Genomic DNA, 22,041 nt, shown 5'->3' with positions numbered 1-22,041 from the left:
GAGAGGTTCAAGGATATTAGTGAGAATGCCAAAAAAATTGGAAAAGGACCAACTGGAAATTAGCATACACTGATCGAAATAAAGAATAATGTACATAAATTCAACAGTAGACTAGAGGATCCCAAGAATCAAGTCAGAAATTTAAAATATGAGGAAGCAAAAAACAAAACAAAACAAAAAAGCACAACAAACAAACAAACAAACAAAAACCCCAGTAAAGCAAAAAGAAAAAAACACCCAAAAATATGAAAATAGTTTAAGGAGCCTCTGGTACAACTTCAAACATACCAACATCTAAATTATGGGGTGCAAGAAAGAGAGAGAGAGCAAGATATTAAAAACTTATTTGAATAAATGACAGAAAAATTTCCCTACCTGATGAAAAAAAATAAACTTATAAGTCTAGGAAGCACAGAGAACCCCAAACAAGAGGAATCAAAAGAGGACCATACCAAGACACATCATAATTAAATTCCAAGAGCAAAAGACAAAGAGAGAATATTAAAAGCAGCAAGAGAAAAAGTTAACTACAAGGGGGTATCCATACAATCGTCAGCTGATTTCTCAATAGAAACTATGCAGGCCAGAAGAGAGTGGCAAGAAATATTCAAAGTGATGAATAGCAAGAACTTACAACCAAGATTACTCTACCCAGTAAAGCTATCATTTATAATTGAAGGTCATAATTCACAGGCAAGAAAAAGCTAAAGGAGTTCATCACCACCAAACCAGAATTATATAAAATGCTGAAAGGTATCTTCAAGAAAAGGAAGAAGAAGGAAAAGGTAAAGATAAAAATTATGTACAACAAATACATATCTATCAACAAATGAATTTAAAATCAAGTCAATAAAAAAATCTGATGACCAGAATAAATTGGTGTATATAATAGAATCAGTGGCATAGAAATGGAATGGACTGACAATTCTCAGGGAGGGGGAGGGGTATGAGGGGTGCAGGAAGAGATTGGATAAAAATCTTACACCTATGGAGGAAGATGGTGGTTGGGAGTAATGGCATGGGATGGGATGGGAACTGGTTGAGGGGAGCTATGGGGGGAAAAAAAGAGGAAAATCTGTAATAATCTGAACAGTAAATATTTAAGAATATGTTTTTAAATTTGGTTTTCACTATTATTTTGGACACCAAAGTGCTTTACTCAAATTTCTCAGTGTAAAACTAATCAGTAATTACCAGTTGTTATATTGACTAGGCTTTAGTGTGGTTCAATAATTCTTCCAAAAGCCAATATATCTCACTAGTTTGAACCTAATACTGCTATCAATGCTGTCCTTTCATGAAGAGACTTGTCACAACCATACTAATAAGAATTTAAAATTCTTAATTTTTAAATAAATAGAGCTTATATACTTATATGAATCCTAGAGGCCTGTTGCATGAAATTAGTGCATGGGGGGAGGGTCCCCTCAGCCCAGCCTGTACCCTCTTCAATCTAGACCAGCAATCAGACATCATTCTCACAATCCTGGACTGCTGGCTCCTAATTGCTCACCTGCTTGTCTGCCTGGTCACTCCTAACTGCCCCCCTGCTGTCCTGATTGCTCCTCACTGCCTCTGCATGCCAGCCTGATTGCCCCTAACTGCCCCCTCCTTTTCAGCCTGGTTGCTCCTAACGCCCCCCTCCCAACTGGCCTGGTCACCCCCAACTGCCACCCCTGCCAGCCTAGTCACCCTTCACTGCCCCCCTGCTAGCCTAATTGCCCCAACCACCCCCCTTGCCAGCCTGACTGCTACTCATAGTACCCCACTGGCCTGGTCACCCCATGCATCATGTGGTGCAGTCATTTGGTTATCCCTTGGTCTGGCCCTGGGAGGCTGGGGCAGCTGCTTTCTGTGGCTTGCCTGCACCTCAGGCCTGCACCTCAGGCCAGTCCTAGGCGGCTGGGGGGCTGACAGGACTGGAAACTCTGGAGCAGCTATGCTGGCCCGGGGATGGGCTCGGCTCTGCAGTGCGCCTGCCACTCCAGTGGGGCTGAGGGGACTGAGCTCTGCCATCTTGTGGCTGTGGGCACCTCCATATTTGAGGAAATGACAGTCAATTAGCATAGTCCCTCTTTATTGGCTGTGGGTACCACCATCTTTGTGATGGTGGGATGGTCAATTAGCATTTTCCCTCTTTATTAGATAGGATCACCCTTTACAAAATTTGTTCAACTTCAAGTAATATTGTTTTTAGCGTGTTTAAATAAACCTGGTTTATGGATTCCTTTCAAATATGAATTAGACATTCAAAAAACTATGTTTTGAAAATAAGGCTGTCTTGAATGTGTTTCAGTGTCAATGCAGCATCAACTAGGACAACTCTAGTAAAAGACAAAGAGAAAATTTAGTTTTCATATTAACCCATTTGAACAATGTCCTTAACAATTCTTACCATCTCGTCCAATTGTTCCATTCTAAATCTAAGGAAAATTTTCTCTCCAGTGCCAAAATACTTGACTCAACTCCCCCTATGCTTGTTTAAGCAACAAACAGGAACAATGTCTCTCTATTTAATGTAAATTCTTTTTTTCTTTTTTTTTTTGTTTTTCCACTGTGAGTTTTATTGTTCTCTCTTTTTTGTCTGAGGAATATTTATCAGCACCTATATTGATTAAACCAATATCAGCACTATCCAAGGATATTTAGTGGGCACTACTTTACACCCACATGGAGGCCAGTAGACATGATCATAACCCTTAGAATACAATGCAAACCATATTGGACTTTATTAAAAAATTATACATCTGAGCTATGAATTTTTACCAAAGCCCTAAACATTCAAATGGTCACTAAACACGCTAAAAATAATATTACTCAACTTTAAGGAAGCTAAAGGCTGAATAATCTCCCGATGCCTTCTCAAGCTTTTACTTAATCCCTCTGTTATTTTGTGCTAGATGATTCACAACTAAGGGCCTAAAAATGAGGCTCTAACCAGTCAAATATTACTAGGAATGTTCCGCTTTAAGTCAGCAATTGGATGAAGAAAAACCAAGGTTTAAATGATACGTTGACACAGAATTTAGAATTGATTATTTGTATCTAACTAAAGTAGTCAAATATCAATTATCCAAATATAATTCTTTTGAATGAATTGATATATGAGAGGGAAAATATAAAGCACTTTATGTAAACTTTAACATCTTATGAAATGACCTGGTTAGGAGTAAAGAAGACTGACTGAGTCAAGTTCAGCTGCAGATTTCAGTTAAAATAAGAAAACATTTTTATGGCATTTGCATCATGTGTTCCAGGAATTTCCTTCTGCAATAAATTGAGATTATTATATACTCTTTAGAGACATATGTGGACTAATATCATCTCATCTGCTATTGCACTTTAAGACAAGTATCAAAAATGTTACATAGTGATGAAAATGATACTTGTGAGGAAAATATCCAATGTCACTGTAAGACAAGCAGTTCTATACACATTTCATGCCAATAAATTTTAATTTTTCAATAAGGAGTCAACTATTTAAACTGATATTGAAGCATATTGATAGACCTAATTATATATAAATTCTGGTGACTAAAGTCACCAAGAGTATATAATCTCATGCCCTATGTAACACATTTGGTGTTTTTATTATTATTGTATGATAATTCCCCAGTTTTTCTGTAAGGAACTCTCTCTGAGCCAAGTAATTGGTAGTTTCTCATGCATGTTTTAATAGTCTTCAGAAAGAAAGATTTCTGAATAAATGCCATCTACTATGAAATACTATTTGAACTGCATTTATTTCTACAGCAGATTTCCCTAGTTGGCCAATTAATTACACAGTATAAAGGTCTTTTTAAAGTCACTTGAAAAAAAAAAACAGTTATGGTTCATTGTTCCCATCTTGAGCTGACTCTAATAATGCAGGCAGTACTAATATATATCATAAATACCTTTTCAATATTGTTAGAAGAATATTTAAATATATATGTGTGCATATCCTTTAATATTGTCATTAAAAATACAGTGTGAACTTTGATTTTATTTTATATCAGTTTTTTGCTTGAAGAAAAAAAATTCAAATTCATGTTTTAACCATTGTTTAAGAGGATATTAAAACCTATATAGCATTATTAATATTTATGTTTATCATTACTGAAATATTTACTTTTTTAATATATACTTTTACTTATTTCAGAAAGGGAGGAGAAGGATAGAGAGATAGAAACATCAATAACAGAGAGAATCATTGATTGGCTGCTTTTTGCACACTCTCTACAGGGGATGGAGCCTGCAACCCAGGCATACACCCTACTGGAGAATCAAACCATGACCTCCTGGTTCATAGGTATATGCTCAGCCACTGAACAACAATGTCAGGGTCATTACTAAAATATTTAGATTTGTATAATTAAATAATAGGATCATAATATAGTAGATATTGGATTAATTTCCCCTTTTTGTGTATCTGTTCTTAGAACCAGATAGCCAAATATTTATTACAATTTTGGGGACATAGGTTTTGACATACTAAATATACATTTAAGGTAAATATTAAAAATAATGAACATATTTACTAATCATTTAGCCTCTATTAAACTGATCGCAGACAAGATATTCATTTTCTCTTAAATGAAATTAATTTCAAATGTATCATCATGGCAGGACCTAGGATATCCTGGGATAAGGACATTCCAGAATCCTATTAATTTGATCATCTGTATTCAGAGTCAGACTATATCTATAATGAAACTAAGAAATCTCCAGGGTAACAGCAGAAGCAAGGTCATTTTCTGGACTTTATATTATTACACATTTTCAATATCAAAGAACCAATGTAGAGTGCATAGATAGTAGTAGGCACTGGAGAAACATTTCACAAGCAAACAAAGAGACAAACTACACAAGTTTTAATCACAATAACATATTTAGAACACAGAATAAATGATTCATGAAAGTTTAGCCTTTTGTAAAAGTAAGTAATGTATATTGTGGATTCACATGTAAATCACTGGTTATGAGAAATATGACTATATTTTAGGTTGATATTTGCTTTCCAGCTAGTCTTTTCACTTTCAAGATATATTAGTTAGCATGTCTACTTATCAGAAAAGCACTTTTTAAATTTTAGAAATGATTCTAACCCCCTGAGTAGTGGTTGATATTTGTAAAAAGCCTCTATAGGGATCCAACTGATATTTGCCCTGGCCAGGAGGGTTGGGCCTTTTCCCTTTGGGCTTGCTGCTGATAATACTGCTATGGACCTCTCACTACATTAGCTTTGATAAGGTCATTATTTCCCCACTGTTTGTAAGAAATTAGACTATCGAGGTTCTAGAGTAGAGTAGGAAACTCTGCCCTTATCACAAAAAGAAGAGTGAAATTTTACTCCCATGCATTCTTATCACATTGGAAAGCAAATTAACTACAAATAAATATTGTGAAGAAACTCAGTCCTGCATCTTTAAAAAATAGGTTTGAATGGTTTGGAGTATTGCTGAAATACCAGATTTAAAACATCTATAAAAAGTAGTTGCAAGAAAACAGGACTATGTAGAAGATGATGAGGCTGGAAAACAGTGCACTTGGTATGATAAATGATACATGGCCCAGAGGCAATTCATTATAGTAACAATAAGTCTTATTGCTACTATTACTAATAAGCTGGTTTTTATAAAACACTTACTATGTACCAGACCCTGGTTCTTGGTACTTTATATATCTTAACTAATTTAATCTTCACAATAATGTATTAAGTTGTTACTATCATTAACCTCATATTACAGACAAGGAAACCAAGGTTCTAAAAGGTTGAATAATTACTCTTTGATCAAATAGCTAGGAAGTAACAGAGCCAGTATTTGAACTTAGAGGCAGAGGGATTTTAAGAGTCTACTTGGTTTAAGGGAGGCCCACATTAGCTGCCTTGTTTTTGTACCTTTAGGTGCCACTTATGTCCCTAAGCATATCATTTAAACTCTCTGACCCTCAGTTTCCTCTTCAATTAAATGGGGCTAACAATTCCTGCCACACAGGGTATTCATGGGTTAATAATTATCCTATATAATAAAAGTCTAATATGCTAATTATCTGACCATCCATTTGGCCATTCAGCCAATCAAACTATAATATGTTAATGACATGCTAAGGCTACACAACTGCTTGCTATGATGTGTCCTGACCACCAGGAGGCAGATGCTCCAACCTGTAGGTTAACTTACTGCTGGGGTCAGGCCAATTGGGACTGAGCAAGATGGGCCCATCCATAGTCCCTCCCTGACTGGTCAACTGCCTGTATCCCTCCCCAACCCCGATTGTGCACCAGTGGGCTCCCTCTTGCAATCTGGGACCCCTTGGGGGATGTCAAAGAGCCGTTTTTGGCCTGACTGTGGAACGACTGGTTGCTATGACTCACTCTGACCACCAGGAGACAGAAACTCAACACAGAGGTTGCCCCCTGGTGGTCAGTGTGCTCCCACAGGGGGAGCACCACTCAGTGAGAAGCCAGACTCATAGCTGGTGAGCACAGCAGTGGTGATAGAAGCTCTCCTGCCTCTGTGGCAGAGCTAAGGATGTCCGACTGATAGCTAAGGCCTGCACCCCGCAGCTTGGGCCCTAAGCGGGGAGAGGGTCTAAGGCTTAGACTCTAAGCCATCAGTTGGACATCCCCCAACGACTCCCAGATTGTGAGAGGGAGAAGGCCAAGCTGAGAGACCACCCCACCACCTGAGTGAATGAATTTCATACACTGGGCCACTATAGGTTATAATGATGGTTGGTATTCACTGAGCATGTGGTTTGTGATCTTTACTCTTAGAAAGGTGATTAAGAGGGTTTTGTAGTCAGGCTCCATTACAAACTTAGGTGATGTTGGAAAAGTATTTTACATCTTTAGACCTCAGTTTCCTCATCCAAAATGGGAAACACATTTCCACATCTTTAAAATAAAGATGGTAATAACTATTTACTAGGTTTGTCATGAATATCAAGCAGCAAAATTATGTATAAAAAGTATTTAGCATAATTCCTGACATATAATAAGCACTCAATAAATAACAATAGTAATCTATACTAATAAAAGGATAATATGCTAATTTGACCAGGTGACCAGGCCAGCGAGGGGTAGTTGGTGGGTGACCAGGCTGGCAAGGGGGCAGTTGGAGGTGGCCATTCCAGCAGGGGGGCAGTTGTGGGGCAACCAGGCCAGCAGGAGGGCAGTTGTGGGGCAGCCAGGCCAGCAGGGGGGCAGGTGGTGGGTGATCAGGCAGGTAGGTGAGCTGTTAGGAGCCAGTAGTCCTGGATTGTGAGATGATGTTCAATTGCCAGTTTAGGCTCGATCCCTGCAGACCTCTAGTAATAACAATAAACAGATATAAGTTTACTCAGCAAGAAACTTAGAGAACTGTGGCTAAAACAGACACAAAAATAGGGCAGTCAATATTATTGCCTCACTAGAGGCCCGGTGCATGAAATTCTTTCACAGATGCAGGGGGTCCCTTAGCCCAGCCTGAACCTCTCTAATCTGGGACCCATTTGGGGATGTTCAACTGCTGGACATCCCTCTCACAATCTGGGACCGCTGGCTCCTAATTGTTCACCTGCCTGCTGGCCTGATTGCTCCTAACTGCCCTTCCCTGCTGGCCTGATTGCACCTGACTGCTCTCCCCTGCCCCCACCACTGTGGCTTTGTCCAGAAGGATGTCCAGAGATGTCAAGTCTAAGTAGAACATTACCATTTTATTAGTATAGATTCCTGATTCTCATTGACTGAGAAGGCAAAAGAACACTGAATAGTAACTACACATTACATGCATTTGTGTAAGGGAGAGGCCCCAAAAAGGGCATGTATTCCATGTTATTGTGGCATGAAGAGCTCTGCTTACATACTAAGTAGTCGAGTATCATCACTGTTGAACACTCTGCTGCCCAAGTTGCTCAACTTCAAACGTATTGGGCATTATAGCATTATAGCATTAAAACAATAGCCAGGGGACCAGTGGAACAGTTGCACTATAAGGCTCAATGCAGTTTGAGAAGACATTAAATGTTGAACTAGATGTATACAAGTCCTATTTTACACAATAGCCAATGGAACAAAGTATGTTTAAGGGTTATAAAGCATATTGACCTTATTGGGGTGGATGAACATATTATAAAACCAATTTATTTATATGATTGTACTACTTGATAAAGTTACTAAAAATCATTACAATGTATATCTGAAATGGGTGGATTTATGATATTCAAATCTACCCAATGAAATTAAAAGAAATATTTAAAGTAAGCTATTGGAATTAATGCCTATTTCTTTTATTATCCTACTAGAAGCCTGATGCACAAAATTTAAGCAAGGGGCTCAGTCCTCACAGCCTCTGTGGCTTGCCACAGTGGCTTGCCTCAGCCCTCGCAGCCCCATCTTTGTCCAAAATGTTGTCTGGAAGGATGTCCAGAAGGTCATTCAGTTGTCTCATCTAATTAGCATATTATGCTTTTATTATTATCTATACTAATAAAAGGCCAGGTGGTCCTCATGCCCTCATGCTACGCTCTCACATTGTTACAAGATGGCTACCACAAGATGCCTGGCAGGGAAGGGTAGTTGTAGACTATCAGGTTAGCAGGGTAGGGCAGTTGGGGGCGATCAGGCCGGCAAAGGAGCAGTTAGGCATCAATCAGGCCAGCAGGGGAGCAGTTAGTGGGTGATCATTCTGGCAGGCAGAAGTGATTAGGGGAAATCAGGCAAGTGGTTAGAAGCCAGTGGTCTCAGATTGTGAGAGGGATGTCCAACTGCTGGTTTAGGCCTGATCCAAGTCGGAAAGCCCCCTAGGGTCCTAGATTAGAGAGGGTGCAGACCAGGCTGAGGGACCCCCCGCCCATGCATGAATTTTGTGCACTGGGCCACCAGTATAGTATAATTAGATGACCAAAATTCTGAGTAAATGTAAATTTTGTTTAATATAAGAGTTGTCTTTAAAATCTGACAATTTTATAAGGAGTATTTTGACATAAAGTTTCTAAGACTACAAGACATTGAGCAACAAATATCTGGTAATGTCTGATGAAGCACTGATAGAAGTGTTGTAGTCTTATCATTATGTAAAAATTTTAGAGGACAGATAAATCAATTTAAGTTAGAGCATTGGGTAAAGTTTTGTGAAGAAGAGACAGATAAGAAGACAATTCTACCTGAAATACACTGTAAGGACAATTGCATTGAAATTCAAGTTGCTATGATATGGTCTAACTACCAGGTCATTAGTGTGAACATATCCCATCTGAAATTACTACACAAAATCATTTTAGAAAACAAAGTACTTTGACTTTCACTTCTATCCTTTGTTTCCACTTATCAGTCTATATTCACTTTAGTATAGCTGATTTTTTTCTCTTGGTTGTTTTTCCTTAATAATTTGTTTTAAAATATTTTGTTATGAATATTTCCAAAGAAGAGGCTCAGTGTATAAAATTTGTGCACTGGGGGAAGGGGATGTCCCTCAGCCCAGCCTGTACCCTCTCTAATCTGGGACTGCTGGCTCCTAACCACGCCCCTGCCTGCCTGCCTGATTGCCCTTAACTGCTTCTGCCTGCCAGCCTGTTCACCCCCTATCTGCTCTGCTGCTGGCCTGATTAACAGCTAACTGATCCCCTGCCTGTCTTCTCACCCCCAACTGCCCTCTCTTCCCAGCCTGATCTCAGCTGGACTGCTGGGGTCTGACTGATTGGGATTGAACGAGATAGGCCAGACATGCCATCGAGCCCTACTGTGGTCCCTCCCCGTCTGGCCAACATTCCGTGCACTCCCTAGCCTCAATCATGCACCCATGGGGCCCCTTTGTCTGGCCTGCACCCTCTTGAAATCCAGGCTGAGGGACCCTCTTCCCCTACCTCCCCCAAGTGCACAAATTTCATGCACAAGGGCTCTAGTATTGAATAAATTAATAAACAAATCTGCTATTTATTTATTCTCCACTGTATTTTGGAGGATCGTTGTTACAGCAATTTAACCTGTATCCTAATTCTTACACTAATAGAACATGCTGCAGTATAGAGAAAATAATATCTTTGCAGATCAGTCAAATCTAGAAATTCTAGTTCTGTCACATATTTTGATATTGGTGTTATTTAAAGTATATGAACTCATTTTCTCATCTGCAAAATTGTGGTGCTGATATCTAATCCTGGTGTTGCTATGAGAATTCCATGAGACAATGGATGCATATCATCTTGCATGTTCCTTAAATACAGTGCAGTGCTTAGAAAGTGTTCTTTCATGACCTTTTGTTGTATTCATTAAAGAAAGTGTTTTCTGCTTTATCCAGTGAACTGAATTTTTATTCAATATTTTCACTAACAACATCAACCACTTTAATTAATCCAATCAACATTCAGTGTTACACATCCTTTTCTTTTTTTTTTTTGCTTTCAAAATAGAATTTGAGATATACAGAGCCATTATAAATGTTAGACCGTCAGCAAGAGAAAATCATTTTAAGATATTTTTTGACTTTTTTGCAGATTTACATGTCATAGCTATGATGGCTCAGTGAACAAACAAATATGTTTCTGTCTTCTGGGATGAAATGACTGGTAAGAGAGGCCTCTGTGTTAATACAAGGTTGAACCACAAATCCTTATAACATCCTGGTATTAAAACGGAAAATGTGGTTAATCCCTGAAGTCTGCAGGATTTCATCATGTGGTTTACTATGTAAACTCAAATGATAAAAATGAAACAGGAACAAAATTATGCCTTAAAAATCACATAGCTTATTGAAATGGTGAAAGAAGAGGGATTAGTTCCAGGCTGGTGTGTGTCAGTGGTTGTGTGTCGACCCATGCACCAAGATATCATTGGTTGGATTCCTGGTCGGTCAGGACACATGCCCAGATTGTGGGCTCAGTACCCAGAGGTGAGTGTGCAGGAGGCAGCGGATCAATGATTCTGTCTCACCACTGATGTTTCTATCTCTCGCCCTCTTCCTTTCTCTCTGAAATCAATAAAAATATATTTAAAATAAACACACAAAAAAGAGGAATTGGAACTATAGTTATTAGATTCCATGAAGAATACTTTATTCAGTATTCAGTCTACGAATAAGGAACAAAATCATTATTATTGCATTATTTTCAAAGGATAAGTACCTGTGAAGTGATAGCATGGAGAAATTGGTTAAAATTATAACAGTAAAATTGGTAGCCTAACCAGGAACATACCTCAAAAATATACATTACATTTGAGATTTCCTTTGTGGGTTTTAAAATCAATAATTCGGGGCTCCTCAAGCTCAGGTGAGTCACATAATCTTATGTTGGTGATAAAATGCACCCTTGGACAACATATAGTGCACAGATATATATTTTGAAAAGGACACATGGGTTAATGATACACTGATATTATTTGCTGCTAATAAAAATGTGAAAGATTAATATTTCTGGTGCTTGAAACCCCTTTCTGATCAACCTAGCAAACAGAGTAACGAGATGGAGGACAATTGTTTCCTATATCTTGTAATCAATAATGCTCACAATCTGTAAGGAATTTTCCTCCCCAGATACTAAAAGAAATTGCACCATGAGTTATTTTCTATCAAATGGGATTAACTTTGTTCTGTATGGAACATTCTTGATTTTCTCTGCCAAGGAGTGCAGCAGTCTTGTGCGTTATGCAATACTGCGCACTACAGACCGTCAAACTCATTCCATTTGTGACAAGAGCTGGAATTAAATCTTGTTCTCCAGAGATGTGATGCCCATGCATTAATCTGATCTGTGTTTCCTTCAAAGTTACCTTGTATATTGGTATAATACTTCTCTTTCTGATGCAAAATCTACCTTCTTTATATTTTTTGAAAGTAAGGGAAAAATCATTTCTGTTTTGCCCTATCTATATAGAAAAAAGTTTTGTTGGTTCTGTTTGGCATGGGATTAGCCTTCTCCTGAGCTCCAGCAGGCACAGGCAGGCCATGTCACCATATCTCTCTTATTTATTACCTGCTGTTCTGGCTCTGACTTCTTTACCTCTGATTTAAAGCCACCTCTAATGCTGCAAAATAAGATGAAGCCCCAATATTCAGGAAGCTTCAAACTGTCTTACCTGTGTCAAAAGATTGCCATTTTTATATCTCATCTGAGACTACAAATCATTGGCTTCATACTCTGTCTCAAGATGACCAGAGACACCAAATCATGAGTCCTGGGTAAAGGGGTTGCATGGGTGATTCTTGATCACTGATAATAAGTGATGATGGATAAATGGCTGAGTTCTACTTTTAAACTTATATACATTTGAACTAGCATGAACATATGAGTTGTCTTTTTCCTCTAGAAGAGCCTATCTTTTAAATATTAGTAAGTAACAAAATACACTTTTAAATCTGCTCAGATAGCATTTCCCAACTGAAAAGACCAAGGTAATTTATAATTAATTGTTTTAATTGATTTTGAAATTGGGTGAACACAAAGATTAAAATAAGATACAAATGTGTCATTTGCTATCATAATTTAATAAAATGTAATGCATGGCCTCTGGGAATGTGTATTAGTTTAAATTCTGGTCAATAATTAAAAGCAATGACCACTTATTTGAATTATACAATTTTGAAGAAGACTCTGAATACTATCATTTTAGAAAGTGATTTTTCATGTAAGAAATATAAGTGGACTTAATTGGTATTAATGGTCACATTGTGGTGTCCCTAACATTTTAAAACACTCTTATGCTAATAGGAATGTCAGTTCATGGCGCCTCTTCAGTACTAAATGACTTTAGATTGGTTATTGGGAAATCATTTTTTTTCTCTTGGCATAATGCTTCAGCATGAAAGTGTGTGGAATGTATATTTGTTGAAAGGAATTTCAGGTATATGGTGGGATATTCATCAGCCTTTTTGTTAAGTTTGACTTAATTTAAAAACTCCATGTCAAATCTCTGTGCCTTTAGATTCTCTCTCTATTGGAACCTGGGGCGTACAGTCCTTAGGGAACTATAATAATACAAATGTATTCTAATTTTTCCTCTTGAAGCAAGTTAATTCTGTACCCATCAAGGACAATGACTTTATTGGGCCAGTTGCAAGATTACAGTTCAATTAATATAATTGAAAATATTCTGGCAATAAGAGAAGTGTTTTTGGTAAGTTATTATCCTCAGACTATTTGAACATACATTGAAATTGCATTCTAATAATACGCTTGATTTACATAGCAACTTTTTAAAGACTTTATGGTTTCAGAGTATGAAGCAGAATATATTTCTCCCATTTCCCCACAAAGATGGGAATTAAGGGTTAACAGATAAAGTTTCTTGAAGGTTATAGTGCCAGAGACAGAATGTAACTGATTCTGGAGAGTGGACAGAGTTTTTACTTTGTCCTACAATTGTTTGTCCAGGCCATATGATAACTATCATTCTTCCTTCATATCTAAAAAATAAGAAGGCTTCATGGGTCTTCACTTATTCACAGAAGACTATATGCAGACCTAGGAAGCTGGCTCCTTCACCGCAAAGGATTACTGAATCTTAGCTTGGTGAACTACAATTGAGGAATGAAACTATGTATGCATTTCTACACATCATAATTTTTTACTCCCCTATGGAAGAGAAAGCCACACATACCTGTATCTGAAAGAGAAAATGAAACAATAATATAATAGCCACTGTTGACAATGGTAAGAGACAGTGGTTACTTTCACTGCTGTGAGAACATACATTGATTAAAAATTTTTTCAGAGGTCAATTGGCAATATGGAGCAAAACTTAAAGGCACATGTCTTTTATTTTCCCTTATACTTTCTATTTTAAAGAATCTATCAAGCATTACTGTTTGTGGCAATATGCTAATTAAATAATCTGAAGCAGTATTTTTAATGCAGAAAAAACACACAACTAGATCCTGCAAGTATAGTATTTGTTGTATTGCTTGGAAATCATATAAGGAAAATCCCCAAGATTGTCTAGTAGCAAATGCTGAAAACTACAATATAGGTTAAAAAAATAACCTATTTGAATCCAAGAATCCTGTGTAAAGTGGAGGCCCCTGGATGGATGATAAAAATGAAAAAGTTCCATTTTTATCATCCATCCAAGTTCCATTTTAGTAATACCGCATGTCTCTCAGAAAAGGCAAATACAATTCTTCTTCGGAGGAAAGCATTCAGGATACACAACACTAAAGAAAGAAAAAACTCTAAAGCTCACAAACGAGTGAAATGAGCCATCAAGAGTTAGAATCAGCAGGAATAAATAACAACAACAAAAGCTCAACATATTTAGACCCATAGGGATTCCATAATTTTAAATTATCAAATACAAAATATATGAAACTACAGAATACAATGAAATGAAAAATCACAATGAATAAAGAATGAAGGTATAAAATGAGTAGTCAATAAGAAACTACAAAATGTGAGCAGACAGGTTTGAAAAAGAACTAATCTATAATAATAAAAGCATAAAATGCTAATTAGTCTAGACATCCTTCCAGAAGTCCTTCTGGATGACTTTCCAGATGAAGCCTAGGCTGTAAGGGAAGCCTGGGGCCGGGATGCCAGAGGGAAGCTAGTGCTCGCAGCCAAGGGAAGGAAGGCCTAGTTTTGCACGGATTTTGTGCATCAGGCCTCTAGTTAAAACAATAAAATGAAAAATGTCATTCCTTAAATATATGATAAAATTAATGGATAAGTTAAGCAGTGAACAGATAAAGTAATAGAAAGAGAGCTCAGAAAAAGATCTATGTTAAATATTTGGATTTAATATATAATCAAATTAGCTATGGAGACTTTATTTTGCTCTCTCTTTGAACAGAGGGACAGCAGACTCTGTCCAGTGGGCCAAATCCAGGCAACCATGTGCATTTGATTATGTCCTATCTGTGGTTGTTTTTGCTCTATAAAGGCAGAGTTTAGTAGCTGCAATAAAGACTGGATAGCCCTTAAACTTTGAAACATTTACTACCTGGACCTTTACAGAAAAGTGATTCTAACCCCTGTTCTTGAAATACTATTTTTTTCTAGGTTTAAAATCATAAAAATATTCACTATTTCTAAATTGTATAATACAGTCATTGCAATTAAAGTCTTAACATATCATTATGAAGTAATTTACAAGTGATTCCAAAATTTATATGGAAGAACAAGTACCTAAGAATAAATCAAGAGAAACCTGAAGAAAAAGAAAAAAAAAACTACTCTACTGAATACCATTAATTATTATAATGATATGGAGATTATGAAAATATGCTACTGGCTCAGATATAATAATATTAGTCATTATTATTAGAAATAGTAATACCAATATTAATAGTTAACACATATGGCACTTACCATGTGCTAGGCACTGATAAAATCAACCCATTTAACCTTTGCATCAACCTATGAGGCTAGTATTCCTTATCTCCATTCCACAAATTAAAAAATATATAATAAAAATGACCAATTAACAAATAGAGTATTCAGAAGAAGACTTGGTATTCTATCTATTTAATGTTCTATAACAAGTCATCCCAAAACATAGTGGTTTGAATTAACAACAATCATTTATTATCTATCACACTTTCTGTGATAGAAGAATTTGGGAGTGCTCAGCTGGGAGCTTCTAGCTCAAGTCTCATTAGGTTGTAGTCATATGATGGAAAAGATCTTTTCAAAGGCTTTGGTGCCTTGACTGGGAAAACTCAAAACAACTGGGGGTTAGACTATTTTGTCCTTGGCTATTTCTCTTTATTTTCTTATGATTTTTTTTTCTGAGTGGTGTCTTCAGGATAGCCCGAATTCTTCTATGGTCTCTTAAGGCTAGACAGAAAGAAAACTGCATCATCTTTTATGCTCTACCCGAGAAATTAACCGAAGTTACTTCTACTGTAGTCATTGACATGACCAGATTCAAGGGGAGAAAACACAGATTCTACTTCTCTATGAATAATACCAATGGTTCAATGTAATAAGACCATGTTAAGTAGGCTATATTCATGCAACCATCTTTGGAATATAGACTTGGCCAACCTCTGGCATATCTGGAAACAATTTATGTTTGAGGTGCCATGGCAGATCAATGAAGAAAGGATAGACTATTTTGTAAGTTGTGCTGAGACAACTGGTTATATTTAAAAGAGAAAGTGATTTTGCCCTTAACTCACTAACATCCGATTAATTAAGGGCTGAATATGAAAGACAAAATCTGGAATCATAGATTGGCTGTCTCCTGCGTGTCCCACACTGGGAATCAAGCCTGCAACCCAGGCATGTTTCAAAACCAGGAATCAAACCATGACCTCCTAGTTCATAGATCAAAGCTCAACCACTGAGCCATGCAGAGTGGGCAAACTAAAGGATATTTTGACACACAAAGCACTAACCATAAAATATAAAATTATTAAATTCATTACATTAAAGAAGAATGTCTATTCGTGAAAAAACACAATAACGAAGGTGAGAAGACAAACTAAAAACTTGAAAAAGATATTTAAAACGCACGAAACTGAGAAAATTTAGTAACTAGAATATATAAAAAGTTCTCACAAATCAATAAGAAGACAATTAGCTTAATAGAAAACCAGGCAAAAGCATTAATAACCATTTCACAGAATCAGAAAAACAAAAAGATCAGGAACATACTAAAAAAATATTTAACCTCATTAAGAATTAGAAAGATTTAAGAAAAAGAACCTTAACTGGTTTAGCATTGGCCTGCAGACTGAAGGGTCCCAGATTTGATTCCAGTCAAGGGCATGTACCTTTTTGTGGGCACATACCCAATAGGGGGTGTGCAGGAGGCAGCTGTTCAATGTTTCTCTCTCATCAATGTTTCTAACTCTCTATTCCTCTCCCTTCCGATCTGTAATAAGTCAATAAAAATATATTTTAAAAAATAATTTTAGAGATTTAAATGACTAGCAAACTAAAAAAAAACAAAAACACAAACCAAACCAAAAAAAAAACAAAAAAAACAAAAAAAAAACTAGCACAGATGTAAAAATCTGTTAAAATTGAAAAGTGTGATGATGCCAAGATACGGAGCAACCATAATACTTAGATTCTGATATCTGCTTATGAAAGCTTAAAATCTTGCAATCATTTTGGAAAACAATCTTGTACTGTCTTGAACATGCACATGTTGTATTATTCAGCAATGCAACAAATGGATTAATAAATTGTAAGACAGTTTTAAATTAGAATCTTTAAAAATGAAAATGAATGAACCATAGCTCCACACAACAATATGGATTAACTTCTAATGTGATATTGATGAAGAATACAGGTTTCAGAATACACACAATAAAATTATGTGTTCAGAAAAATAAAAAAAAGTATGGAAATCAAGTACATTACTTATGCATTCATGAATAAGAGAAAACTCTTTAAAAAACAAAATACAAATATTCAGGAAATTCTAAGTGTGTTTTAGGCAGAGGAACCAGGAGAATGAGACAGGGATATGGAAGGAGCACACAGGGATAGAAAATATTTTTATATATGATGTGCAAGTTTACATACATGTAGATATACGTGTATGTACATAGAAAAGTGCTAAAGGATACAAATTAAAATGGCATTGGTGCTTATTGCTAAAAAGTATAAATGAGGTAAAATATAAAATTTAATTTTAACACTATATTTCTCTATTTAATTGTTTTTCAAAAATCATGTACTATTTTGTAAAATTATATTTTAATGAAAATTAAACATAAATATCAGTCTTTTTTATCCAACTTTTATTTTATTTTAATCATAACTATCCTAATGGATATGCAGGGGTACTCATTATGTTTTTTTTTTAAATTTAAAATCTTTATTGTTTAAAGTATTACATAAGTCTCCCTTTTCCCCCATTGACCTCTCCCCTGGCACTCCCACTCCTCAGCACATGCCCTCACCCCCCCATCTGTGTCCATTGGTTTTGCTCATATGTATGCATACAAGTCCTTTGGTTGATCTCTTAACCCTTCACCTCCCTGACTTCCTCGTTAGTTGGACAGTGTGTTTGATATTTCCATGACCCTGGTTCTATTTTGGTTCCTCAGTTTATGTTTTTCATTATATTCCACAAATGAGTGAGATCATGTGATATTTATCTTTCTCTGACTGGCTTATTTCACTTAGCAGAATGCTCTCCACGTCCATCCATGCTGCTGCAAATGGTAAGAATTCCTTCTTTTTTACCACAGTGTAATATTCCATTGTGTAGATGTACCATAGTTTTCTAATCCACTCATCTGCTGATGGGCACTTAGGCTGTTTGCAAATCTTAGCTATTGTAAATTGTGCTGCAATGAACTACACCACCCTGAATGAGCCCTATCTCTTCTCTTCTCTTTCTGACCCTCAGCACCAAAAAGGCCTGCCAAAAGCCAATACATTTCTATATGATTTTTTTCAAAAGGAATTCAGGCACTATACCTGCTATTCTAAGACAGATTTTTGCTATGACTTGGCTGGCGATGGACTCTGGCTATGATTTGGTAAGGAGGAAGGCTATCAGAGTTCTTTTGTATGTAGAGGTCAGTATAAACTAATCTGTTCTAACTCATGGGTTGCCAGAATATCAGAAATAAATGAAATTGCTTTTTTCTCTTCCTGAGCAAAGTTTTTCTTTTCTTTTCTTTCTCACTTGCTAATGGCATTTTTATTGCTTTTGTCCTGTACTTTTGCATCCAATTAAATCCCCTGTGAATGTAGTCTTGCCGATGATTCAAAAGCAGTTATAAGTTTTGAATTTCTTCTTATGCTCTTGTTTCCCATAGCAGTTTTCCCTCCTTCCTCAGAGTCTTTCTACTAGGCCTTGTATCAACAGGTTCGTAGAATATAAGCATATGAGCCTAGAAACAATATTGAAATAATTATTAAGTATATGTATGTGTTTTTCTCATCATTTAATCTAATGACATTTCCTTCTAAAAGACCTTGTCACAAAAATTGGCATTTTTTTCCTCGATGGTGGTATTGTCCATTTCATACACTAAAAGAAGGTAGAATCAAGGCAGCACCATGCTGATTTTTCTGACTGCTATACTTCTTGTCCATTTTAACCCCAAAGCTTTCTTTCTCAGGCCTTTCTTCTTTCCCACTCCCATCAGCCCTTCAAAAGGGCCTGCTGCCTGGTAAAGTATAAAGGATTAAGAAAAACATTCCTGCTGTGAATCAAAGCCCCAAACTGCTCACTTTCATTTTTTAAAAACAGCATTATTATAAAGTTGGAAAAATCACCACAATAGCAGTATATATTGAAGAGTATAAAACATCTTGAACTAAGAACATAGCAAAGGTCTGCTCTTAGAAAACTGAAACACACACACAAAAAATCCAAATTCTCCAAGTTGTGAATTTCAAAACAGAAGAAATAGTTTGTGATTTAGAGACAAAAATGTCAAATACAATACAGAGTTTATATGATGGAATACAAAATTAATAATATATAAGCATCACAAGAAACTTTAGCATGAGTTGATCAGACATTCTGCAGTAGGGAAGACTATATCTGTAGCATAGGCTTCTTCTGCTATATTTCTTAAAATGTACCTCACTGACAAGTTTTAATCATCTTTTGGCTCCTTTTCTATCTCTTCCCCCTCCTCTCTTCATCACCACCCTTTCTGTTCACCGAATTCTTTACACCACAAAAATTCTCTTTCTCTATTACTGTTTGCCAAAATAATTCCAATGTTGGTTCTGCCAGGTTACCTGATAGGTATAGGCCCTGACTTCCCTCTGGCTCTCATCACCTTTCTCAGGCTGGATGCTCTTCTTATGTTGATGGCTACAGAGTAGTCTGAAAAATAAATAGTCCTATAGTTGAAAATCAATCATTGACTTATAATAATGGAGCTGTCCTTGGAGAAAAAAAAAACACAAAAAAAACTGGTAGCAACATGTTTGGATGCTAAGCTTTAGCTAAATGAGGACCAGAGGGCAGGCCGTCTGCCTATGCAAACTACTGCTAATAGGAGCTTTACAAAATATTCTGGCTGCCATCCTACAGTAGCACCAGGCAGTGTTATCTTTTGTGCCAGGCACCTGTGAATAGGATCATGGGAGGCTGTCACTTTGAGGTACATGCAGAACAAAGCATAAGATTTTTTAAATTGATATGTAAGAAGTATATTTTTTAGTATAATTTTCCATTGTGAGGAAACACATTTCCATTAGACTTCCTATTGTCAAGATAAATGCAAAAATAAAATCTTAGAAAATAGTTTAAAATTTAAATGGCCATTGACCAAAATATTTTTATTTTCTGAGAAATCTGATTCTTACAGGCTAAAGTGCCAAATTATTCTATGGTTACTTGAGAATTGCCTTTGGAAGGCATTAAACCCCCTAGAGTTTTTGACTAATGGCAAAAACTGTTTTATGATGGTTGGTTGCTATGGTCATTTAATCCCCCCCCCCCCCCCCATTTTGTCACTTGGCCATTTGCAAAGTAAAAATTCCAAGGGTGCCCTAACCGGTTTGGCTCAGTGTCTAGAGCGCCGGCCTGCGGACAGAAAGGTCCTAGGTTCAATTCTGGTCAAGAGCATGTACCTTGGTTGTGGGCACATCCCCAGTAGGAGGCATCTGATCAATGTTTCTCTCTCATCAGATGTCCAACTCTCTATCCTTCTCCCTTCCTCTCTGTAAAAAATCAATAAATATATATATTTTTTAAAAAATCCAAGGTTACATAAATATGAGAATCACTGTTAGGAAGAGTAGTAACTCTTATAATTCCCAAAGGTAGAACCATGCCACCTAATAGAGAATGGCAGTTGTTTTTTTTAAAAAAAATAAGGCTTAGGTTCTTAAGCCAATCTGCTTCTGTTACAAAGGAGTAATATTGCAAATGGGCAAGCAAACCAATGAGGTATTTGATCTATAAGAGAATTCTAATCTCAGCAGGACAGTGTAAATCTATACTCTGTGGAGTCTTTCAGTCTGGGAAACCAGCTGTGCCAGATTAAAATTTATAAACTCGGCTTCAATGAACTTGGTTCCCTGTAACTGAAGAAAGAAAAAACATGATCTTTCTTAGGATGGATTTGACTCAGGCATGTCTGCATGATTTCAAAACCATAGGTTAGGTTAGTCAGCTCAATCAAACATTTACTAATCTCAGTGGTTAAAAAAAAAAAATCTCAAGAAATAATACTTTTTTATTTTTTGCCCCCAAACCATTTGACAGTTTTTTTTTTCTTTTTGCCAATTGAATTTCCATTGTATAAAGAGAGCCTAAAGCCATGATTCCTAATCCTCCTTAAGGACTCAAGTTGTCTCCAAGAATGTCAGGAGCTGTCAAAAAAAATTCAAAATAAAATTACTTTTAATTCATTTCATATTGCAAAAATATGTCACATAGTAAGTTATTGAAAGTCATGAACTCAAATACATTTTCACAATTTCAAAGCAGACCAAGAATAAATGATCCAGCCCAACACTATTACAGAGTTTTTTTTCCCTCTCTTTAAATGTTCAGTAGAGAGGTTTTTTAAATGAGATTTTCAGAAGTGGTGGTGAAACATGCTGGTTTTCAGTGGGCTGATTTTAAAAAATAAATAAATAAATAAATATATATATTATTATTATTATTACTATTAATTTTTTACAGAGAGGAAGAGAGAGGGATAGAGAGTTAGAAACATCAATGAGAGAGAATCATCAATCTGCTGCCTCTTGCACACCCCATACTGGGGATGTGCCGCAACCAAGGTACATGCCTTTGACCGGAATCCAACCCGGGACCTTTCAGTCTACAAGCTGACGCTCTATCCACTGAGCCAAACCGATTTCAGCAGTGGGCTGATTTTTTAAAAATATATTTTATTGATTTTTTTACAGAGAGGAAGGGAGAGAGATAGAGAGCCAGAAACGTCGATGAGAGAGAAACGCACATGCCCCTGACCAGAATCGAACCTGGGACCTTTCAGTCCACAGGCAGACTCTCTATTCACTAAGCCAGACCGGCTTCGGCTTGAAGCTTTTTGACCCATAAAATTAAAATATTCAAAAATATCTAGTTAAAAGCAGGTCTAAATCCAGGAGTTTAAACATATTCCTACCTCTCTTAGCTCAGCTTTTACCTGTACTTGTTTGATGCACTTTTCTCATATAGGCTGTTCTATATCCAGGGGG

Source organism: Pipistrellus hanaki (genome assembly GCF_964339955.1).
Source record: "Pipistrellus hanaki genome assembly, chromosome: X".
Taxonomy (NCBI): domain Eukaryota; kingdom Metazoa; phylum Chordata; class Mammalia; order Chiroptera; family Vespertilionidae; genus Pipistrellus; species Pipistrellus hanaki.
This window is presented reverse-complemented; position numbering follows the sequence as displayed.